At 40.7% G+C, this 10,187-nt stretch overlaps 1 pseudogene; it reads left to right on the forward strand.

Moving 5' to 3' along the window:
* The window catches only part of LOC141582703 (keratin, type I cytoskeletal 18 pseudogene), a 31,446-nt pseudogene extending 26,453 nt beyond the window's left edge, over positions 1 to 4,993 (forward strand).
* The last annotated feature ends 5,194 nt before the right edge of the window (positions 4,994 to 10,187 follow it).

A 10,187-nucleotide genomic window follows, 5' to 3' on the forward strand; every position in this document is an offset into this window, starting at 1 on the left:
TGAGTTTAGGTGGGGGCAACAGATCACATCCAAACCACAGCACCACTGTAAAATAAATTTCCTTTCTGATGTTATTCTCTGTATCAAGATCTGGATCCTATCCCTGCTCTTCAAATCATTGCTCTATTTGAAACACTCCTTGTATATTAAATGATTTTAGTCAGTATTTAAACACTATTAATTTATTTTTGTTCTCTCTCTCTCTTCACTGTATATCTTTTTAGCTAATATCCCATTTTTCACCTTCCATTATTAGCCAAGAATCTAGAAAAGAGATTCCACACTCACTGTTTCTATTGTATTATTCCCTCTCACATCTCAATTCAAGCAAAAGGGTTTCCAGCCACACCACGCTGCTGAAACTGCTCTTCTTGAGTTCAGTGAAGCTAACTCATTTTGGTAAGCCTTCTCAGCTCATTTCCTGTGACTTGTGAAACATTTGATGTTGATCCCTCTCTGTGACTAGCAAAGCTTCCTTAAACTCTTTCCTCTCCTTGATCCCATGAGAACACTTTCTCCTGTATTTCCTCCTACATCGCTGGCCTCTCCTTTCTGTTTCCTTTGCTGATTCTTTGTTTCTTTCACGTGGGTGTTCCCTGGGATCTTTCCTTGGTTCTCTTTGCTTCTCATTTACACTATTTTGGAGCAATCTCTAACCCACTGCCTATGTCATCACCATCTGTATAGTTTTTCTCAAACATTTGGGATCGAATGCAATAATGACATCCCAGGACCAACAATTTTTTAATTGAAAGATTCATTTCTATTAGTAAAATGAAAAATACATAATTATTACTAATGAAATACTGGCAATAGTTTCTTAACAGAGAAACTGATGACATTTGTAACCTTTCCTTGCCATATCTCTATCTTGCTGCATGTTTAATAGCTTGAGTTTTAAGCAAAATCCCATATTTATCTGTTTCTTCTTCTTCCTCCTTTTATACTCACTTTGAAGGTCCTAAATCACAATTTTGAGTTGCAGAAATGACGTCATGTGTTTGTTGCATTTACCGGTTTTGGATACTGGATTAAAGATAGACCAAAAATTATGAGAGAATTCTAACTAAAAATTAATGTTTTGTCAGATGCTAAGCTGAATCACATATCAGAAAAATTTAGAGGGATGAATGTTTTAGCTTGGGAAACAGCATTAAATATGTTGCTGATCTATTCTTTGGTCATATTCCTCTCTGAAAATATTTCATCATATTCAGATGTAGTACTTGGAGGTGATTTTAAAATATGCTCCGTGATATATCAATGACTAGTTTTTTAACGAGTGAAGAAAATCATCCAGTGTTGGGAAAGAGTCAACTCTTGGAACTGAAAATTTTACATCGCAATTTAATCATCATAAGACATCCTATCTTATTATCAGTGGAAAACCATGATTCTGGGTCCTGAAGTGACATGATGTAATTGTTGAATATACTTCTAAGTAATTTAACTTGAACAAGCCACTTAGAATCAGAGAGTTAGTCTTTATTGGCATTATTTGTGATGAAGAGATACTATTAACTCAACCATCACTTCAAATTCTCACGTGACCAACTTCCCCCAACAACCAGTTTAATTGAAAGTGAAAAAGCGGGCTTGAAATGATACATGCTCAGTGATCACATCTGGGTTGTCTTTACGTCCTTCATTGAGAGGGGAGTATTGTTACTCCTAATAATAGATGCTAAACCCAGGGTTTAAAGAGGTTAACTGACTATGCCATTGATTACACAGTAGCAAACTGGAACTTGACCCTCATCATTCTGACTCTTAAGTGCTAATCTTTATTCATGTCCTATGCTTATGTCCCATGAGAGTCCCACTGCATGTAACCAGAGCTATTTTCTCATTTTCTTTTTCTGAGACAAGTTCTTGCTCTGTCAACCAGGCTATAGTGCAGTGGTGCGATCATGGCTCACTGCACCCCAACCTCCTGGGCTGAAGCAATCTTCCCACCTCAGCCTCTCAAGTAGCTGGGACTACCGGCATGCACCACCACACCTGGCTAACTAAGAAAAATTTTTTTTTGTACAAACAAGGTCTCACTAAGTTGCCTAAGCTGGTCTTGCCCTTCTGGGCTCAAGTGATCCTCCTGCCTTGGCCTCCCAAAGTGTTGGGATTACAGAGATGAGCCACTGTTTCCAGACAGAGTTATTTTCTAAAACTCAAATTGAGCTGTCCCTTTCTTCTGGCTAAAATCTCTCCATATCTCTACATACCCCTAGGGAAGAGTACAAACTTCCCCTCATTCATGTAAAGTGCCTCTAAGTCTGAATCTTGCTTCTTTCTCTGTTCTAATTGCTATGGTTGCATAACAACTTGCTCCAAAACCTAGTCACATAAAACAACCATTTATTATGTTTACGGATTCTTTTGGTTAATAATTCAGATAGGACACAGACACAGAGAAGGCTTATCTCTGCTTCACGCAGCATCAACTAAGGCAGCTTGAAGGCTGGGGGCTGGAATCATCTAAGGCTTTTTCACTCATACATCTGGTGGTTGATTCTGGGAAGACTCCAACAGCTGAAGATAATATAGCTGGGGCTTCTCAAGCTCTTCTCTGTCTCTCTGTCTCTCTCTCTCTCTCCCTCCCTCCCCCTGACTCTCTCCTCTCTCAGTGTGGTTTCTCCAGCATGGCAGCACCAGAGCTCCAAGGTGTGTATAGGTAGGAAGAGAGCCAGGCAGCAACTTTGGTAACCTAACTTCTGAAGTCACATAGGGTCAGTTCTGTGTATCTTTCATTAGAAGTGAATCACTAAAGTTGGCCCAATATTCAAGAGGATTCTATGATCCTGAATGGAAAAGAGATGCTGATCAAATAGTCCCACAAATATATAATAAAGTACTGTGATACAAGGAGTTGTCACAGCATAGATCAGGATACCTGAACTGATATGAGGGATCGATGGCCTATGGAAAGTGGGATTTGAGCTGACCCACCAACTAATCTGTCGCTCCTCTGGGCGTCCAAAATAGCTTTATGTGTGTGTAGCATGACTTTAATAATTATTTACACTAACTATTCATATTTGAGGACAAAGACTTTGTCTTATTCATCTTGATACCCCCTACATCTAGTACAGTGCTTGGCATGTAAGCACATTCAAGATTTGTGAAGAAGAAGAAAGCATTTTGGGAAATAAGACTGACATTTGAAAGCACTTTCTTTCCATTTAAGTACTTAGGGACAATCCCCCATGTTTCCCATTTTTGTGACAAGATCTTAGAAAGGGTGCTAACTCCACTTGGAATGGTTTTTCTTGACTAGCCAAGGGAGGAGTGTTTGCTTTCTTCCTGGTTGAACAGGCCTTAGCAAAATAAGCAAAGTTTCTTTTTCACATTCTCAGTCTTTCCTTTCTCTGTCCCTGTGCAATTTTAAAGCATGGCTCCAATGTTTTCTGACACTCCTACAACTAAAAGATGAAATCTTTATCCTTTTCCCTTGAATTTGGGATCTGTTACTGCTTAGCCAGTTGAATATGACCAAAGTGATGTGCAAATTTCTGAGGCTAGGCCTTAAGAAATTGAAAGCTTCTACTTCTTGTCCCTTGGGATTATTACCCTCATAACCCAGCCACCATGCTGTGAGGAAGCCCAAGCTACCTCATGAAGAGGCTGACGTGAAGAGGAACCGGTAGCCAGTATCAGCTTGTCAGCTATATGAGTGAGCCATCTTGGAAGTAGATTCCCTGGCCCAGGTTAAGCCACTCCAGATGGCAACACATGGAGCAAAGACAAACCATCAGCACTGAGACCTGCCCAAATTTCAGATTCACAAACATATGAAATGATTGTTGCCTTTTAAGCCATTAAGTCTCTTAGTGGTTTTGTGTGCAGCAAGAGATTGTCAGAACATTCCCCTTCATTGACCCCTCCTTTCCCCATCTTTTCCCTCCCTGTTAGTTTCATTTGCTTTTAGCCAAATCTGTCACACAATCAAGGAGACCATGCAAAGCCTGAACGATCTCCTGACCTCCTACCTGGACAGAGTGAGGAGCCTGGAGACTGAGAGCTGGAAGCTGGAGAGTAAAATCTCAGAGCACCTGGAGAAGAAGGGACCCCAGGTCAAAGACTGGAGCCATTACTTCAAGACCATCAAGGACCTGAGGGCTCAGATCTTCACAAATACTGTGGACAATGCCCGCATCGTTCGGCAGATTGACGATGCCCATCTTGCTGCTGATGACTTTAGAGTCAAGTATGAGACAGAGATGGTAATGCGCCAATCCCATGGAGTGACATCCATGGGCTCTGCAAGGTCATTGATGACACCACTGTCATCCACTGCAGCTGGAGACAGAGATCGAGGCTCTCAAGGAGGAGCTGCTCTTCATGAAAGAAGAACCATGAAGAGGAAATAAAAGGCCTACAAAACCCGATTCCCAGCTCTGGGTTGACCTTGGAGGTAGATGCCCCCAAATCTCAGGACCTCGCTGAGATCATGGAAGACATCCAGGCTCAATATGATGAGCTGACTTGGAAGAACCGAGAGGAACTGGACAAATACTGGTCTCAGCAGACTGAGGAGAGCACCACAGTGGTCACCATGCAGTCTGCCGAGGTTGGAGCTGCTGAGATGACGCTCAGGGAGCTGAGACGAACAGTCCAGTCCTTGGAGACTGACCTGGACTCCATGAGAAATCTGAAGGCCAGCTTGGAAAGCAGTCTGAGCGAGGTGGAGGCCCACTATGCCCTGCAGATTGAGCAGCTCAACAGGATCCTGCTGCACCTGGAGTTGGAGCTGGCACAGACCTGGGCAGAGGGACAGCGCCAGGCCCAGGAGTATGAGGCTCTGCTGAACATGAGTGTCAGGCTGGAGGCTGAGATCGCCAGCAATTGCCGTCTGCTGGAAGATAGCGAAGACTTCAATCTTGGTGATGCCCCAGACAGCAGCAACTCCATGCAAACCATCCGAAAGACCACCACCCGCCACATAGTGGATGGCAAAGTGGTGTCTGAGACCAGTGACACCAAAGTTCTGAGACATTAAGCCAGCAGAAGCAGGGGACCCTTTGAGGAGCAGGAAGCCAATAAAAAGTTCAGAGGAAAAAATGAAGATGGGAACAATGGACACTGTAGACTATTAGAGTGAGGCGAGAGGGAGAGGAACATAGGTTGAAAAATTACCTGTTAGATACTATGCTCACTACCTGGGTGATGGGAGCATTCATACTCCAAACCTCGGCATCATGCAATATACCCATGTAACAAACCTGCACATGTACCTTCTGTATCTAAAATAAAAGTTGAAATTCTAAAAAATAAAGGTCCTTTGGAAAAAGGATTATTGTGAAATTTAAATTTTGAAAGACTGTAAATGCTATAAAGCATTAAGTGTGAAACCTGACATATTATAAGAGGTCAATAAGTGTCAGCTTTTACTATCATCACCAGCATCATCTTTTTTTTCTTTTTTTAATTTTTTTTAGAGGCAGGGTCTCACTTTATCACCTAGGCTGGAGTGCAGGGGCATGATCTTAGCTCACTGCAGCCTCAAACTCCTGGCCTCAAGCCATCTTCTTACCTCAGGCTCCTGAATTGCTGGGATTATAGGCAAGAGCCATCGCAGCTAGCCATCATTGTTATTTTCAAAGATTATCTTTGGGAGAGTTTGGGAGATATTTTACTTAACATGTCTTTGAGGCAAGCAAGTGTTGTTGGTATGCTGATTTGCTTATTAAATCAGGTAGGTGGTTGTTGCCTAAAGAATGCTCTTGGCCCCAGTTATCAGATGGAGGAGTGCAGGAGACCAGAGTAAGTTTAGGCAAAACATTCAGTATTTACCCACCTGGCTCAGGTACATACACACACATGCAAGAGACAGGACATAATGGTTCATCTGGTACATGTTCTGGCAAATGGAGTAAATCATTGAATCTGAGCCTCTGTAGAACACCCTTGGCTGGGCGCGGTGGCTCACGCCTGTAATCCTAGCACTTTGGGAGGCCAAGGTGGGTGGATCACCTGAGGTCAAGAGTTCAAGACCAGCCTGGCCATCATGGTGAAACCCCATCTTTAAAAAAAAAAAAAAAACACCCAAAGTGGGGAATCTTCATATATTTGGAAGAAGATGCCTACAAGGAAATCCTAGTAAACATTTGGCTGAACTCTCCTGGTTTTCCTCTGGGAATATTAGGGACCTAACATCCCACTTTAATATTGAAGCAGGTGTACTGGCTGACAGGCTGAAAGCTTGAAAAGAGATTTCGAGAGGCTGACTGAAAATCAGCAACGGTTTTTAAGAAAAGTCAACACACTCTGCGATTTATTTTCCTTTGGATGTGGCTTTTATGAGCATCTGTTTAAGTGGAAAAGATTCAGTGTGGATTATTAAATCTCAGTTAGACTGAATGCTTAGAGCACAGGTTATTTTGACATTGAAATTTATTAATTTACTTATGGTTAAAAACATAGCATTCTCTTCCAATCCTTGTTATTAAAAAATAAAAACACTCTAGAGTGTTCTGTCTTAGTAAGAATAGTGTAGCAAATAGTCTGAATCTGTGTGAATTACTTAATCTCTCTGTGCCTCAGTTTCCTTATCTTTTATTTATTTATTTATTTATATATTTATTTATTATTTTTTTTTTTTGAGACTAAGTTTCACTCTCGTTGCCCAGGCTGGAGTGCAATGGCATAGTCTCAGCTCACTGCAACCTCTGCCTCCCAGGTTCAAGCGATTCTCCTGCCTCAGCCTCTGGTGTAGCTGGGATTACGCGTGTGCACCACCATGCCCAGCTGATTTTGTATTTTTGTAGAGACAGAGTTTCACCATGTTGGTCAGGCTGGTCTCAAACTCCTGACCTCAGGTTATCTGCCCGCCTCAGCCTCTCAAAGTGCTGGGATTACAGGTGTGAGCCACTGCACCCGGCCTCATTATCTGTTTTTTCAAAAAGGAAGAATAGTAAGTCAAAAGATTGTTGAAGATTAAATTAGTTACTACATGAAAGTGAACATATATGAACACTTTTTGGCAGTTAGTAAAAACAAGATAAGTGTTAGCTTTTTAATTATTTTTTGTTATTAATTATTGTTATTTGTAAAGAAATTATATCACTAGGCACCTTTTCTTTTGGTACAGACCTCTAGCTAAAGATGTAACTGGAAGAACCGTGGAAAACAGGTTGATACAAGGAATAACCGACTATTCCCTAAGAGTGAGACAAGGATCTTTTTTGTTCACCTCTAAATCTTCATAATCTTGCATTGTGCCCAGTCTGGCACTTGATCGTGTGCTCAATAAACCGTTGAATAAATGATGGTTCCTATAAGATGGATACTTGCCGATTTTTTTCCTTGTCTTCTGAACCTCTGCTTAGAGTTTGAGTGTGGCAAGAGGGCTCTTAAACGATTATTGTTAATTAGATTCTGTGTCATTGAGTGTGACTATTATCTTCCTTTTTTTGATACAGTGACAACATTTATTATTTTTTGTCTTCCCTCGGCTTTATTAAGGTGTACTTGACAAATAAAAATAGTATGTATTTACAGTGTACAACATGATGTTTTGATATATGTATACATTGTGAACTGACTAAATCAAGCTAATTAACATATCTGTCACCTCACATACTCATAATTTTTCATTTCTTATTCTTCTTAGAGGAACTTGATGGAAGTAAACAGAAGATAAGTGGAACCAGAAACCAAGAAAGAGGTGAAACAACTCACTGTAAACTTTGTAGTGTAAACAAACACTTTTGATTAATCTTTGAAGTGTATTTCAATGATAAAAAGAAAACCTCTCTACTAACTAGAGTGTGATTACAAGGACTAAATCTATAAAAGACAATAATCCCCTGCCCTCCGTCTTCTTTCTGGGAAAGAATGCAGACATGTAATTGCAACACTCAAATATCATCCAGGCTCAGTACTTGGTACAATCTCATTGAACTAAACACCAAACTTGATTGCAAGATTGAATCACTGGATGTTGAAAGTACATGAACGTTATTACTTAGTCCACCAAATATGGACATTTTCTATAAGCTTGTTTTTGTCAAGAGTTAGTTTGTATCAAATTGAAGATACCATGGAAATGAAGAGCTATGAGTAATAAATCCCTAAAGCCTTTGACAGGAGTAGGAGTTTCCAGTCTGTTCATCTGCCATGCTCCAGATCAGGAATATATGCATTCTGTTTTGTTTTCCTCAGTGCACCACTTGGGGAGATACTTCTGCAGTGTTTATTTAGAAAGCCTCGGGCTAGATTCAAACTAAGAAAAAAAAATCACTGCTGTGTCCTAACTCAGAGTGAAGCTGCCTTCCTCCTCCTTCTCCCTTTTAGTCCTACCTTGATCCATATGTACAGATCTTTGTTGAATGTCCTGAGATGTGGGTAGGAGAAGGGGAGATTGTTGGTAAAAATAAAGGACTCTACCAACCGTTCTTTTCAAAGCAGATGGCTTGCAAAGAGCTGAACATAGACTTGCGTGTCCAAAAACATTATTCTATAAATTGCCTTTTGAAACTTAGATATCTAAATGAAAATAATAAAACAAAAATTGAGGCATGAAAAAATATATTTCCTTCACCTCCTGATTCAAGAAACTATGAGACATGAAGTATGATTTACTCTAATGGAGTGGGTTATCAGCGCAATGAAGAAACTTGTGCATCGGTTGGCTTTTGCAACGTAAAAAGAAAAAAAAAAACCACCTCAAAACATAGTGCTTTAAAACAACCAATTATTTCACTCTTGATTCTATGGGTTGGTGGAACAGTTCTTCTGGTCTGGGCAGGCTCCACTAATCTCTGCTGGCAGGTTGGCTGGAGGCTGGATGATCTAGGACAGACTCACTCACATAGTTGGTGTTTGGCAGGGCAACGCTGATGACTCATGAGTCAGCGGGCTAGCCCTGGGTGGATCCCAGGATTCTAAGAGTGTGAGGGAAGAAGCTGTAAGCCTTCTTAAGGCTTAGGCTAACAATTATACGTCACTTCCATCATATTATCATCAAAGCAAGTCATAAGATTCAAAGGATGGGTAAGTAGATTTTATTTCTTGAAGGGAAAAGCTATAGACTATTGTGGCTATTTTTGCTATCTCCAAGAAGAGGTGTACATGCAATACACGGCACTTTAATCACAATTGCACTAAACAAACCTACTGCTGGAGATGGAGGTGTGATGGTGGCAACAATGCTGGCAACTGGACTCTGAAGACCAAGGTCCTAGAAAAGATCCTACCGTCAATGACTTCCTGACCTTGAATCAGTCCACTCTACCTTTCTGGGTCTCAATGAAATAATTTCTAAAACAAAGGATTGGATAAGATCATCTCTAAAGTTTCTTCAAGATTTCTATGGGCTAAGAATTTAACACGCTCTCTGTTTTCAAAGGCAAGTTTTCCTAGTTCTAAGGATTTCAAGGAGATGGTTCAAAATTCTAAACCGTTTTTCTTGACAGTATGACTCTAATTTGGGCGAAAAATTGCATGCTATGATTACAACCATGTACAAAGTATACTTAGGCAAGAAAATATTTTAAAAATAATGGTATTATGGTAGGATTTGGAGCTTTGAAAATTCTTTTAAAAAACTAAAAAAATTGTTATTATCTTCACTTTTCACTAGGATGGAGTAAGTACTTTCCATGCACTCTTCCTAAGAAGAAAATTGTTAGTAGAACAACAGGACCACAATTCTCACAGCTCCCAGGAGCAACAGGGAATTAATTGCTTGTTTGACCTTTTCCATTCCCCAGTAGGCAGTGAAGAAATTGGTGAGAGGGATCCTTGTCCCCATCCCCTCCTCGCCCTGTTACATGCCCTCCCCAGACTCCCCACCAAGAGCATCACAGTTCTCGCTCAGGGTTGTACACTTAAACCTTGAATTGGAAGTTATTTTCCCTCAAATTGATCAAACTTTCAGGACAGATGCTCTGAGAAGTAAAGAAAAGAGGCAAAGTCAAGGATTTGGTGAAGGTTATTCATTTCAATTTTAGCCAGGCAATGGTCATCAGTGGCCTGTCATTGCTCAATCCTCCTGAATTTTTTCGGGATTATTTTACTTGACTTCTCAGGTGAGTTTGATCTTTTTGATGACTCCCTTTTTCTTTTCTTTTTTTTTTTTTTTTTTGAGACGGAGTTTCGCTCTTGTAACCCAGGCTGGAGTGCAATGGCGCGATCTCGGCTCACCGCAACCTCCGCCTCCTGGGTTCAAGCAATTCTCCTGCCTCAGCCTC

Source organism: Saimiri boliviensis, chromosome X, assembly GCF_048565385.1.
Source record: "Saimiri boliviensis isolate mSaiBol1 chromosome X, mSaiBol1.pri, whole genome shotgun sequence".
Taxonomy (NCBI): domain Eukaryota; kingdom Metazoa; phylum Chordata; class Mammalia; order Primates; family Cebidae; genus Saimiri; species Saimiri boliviensis.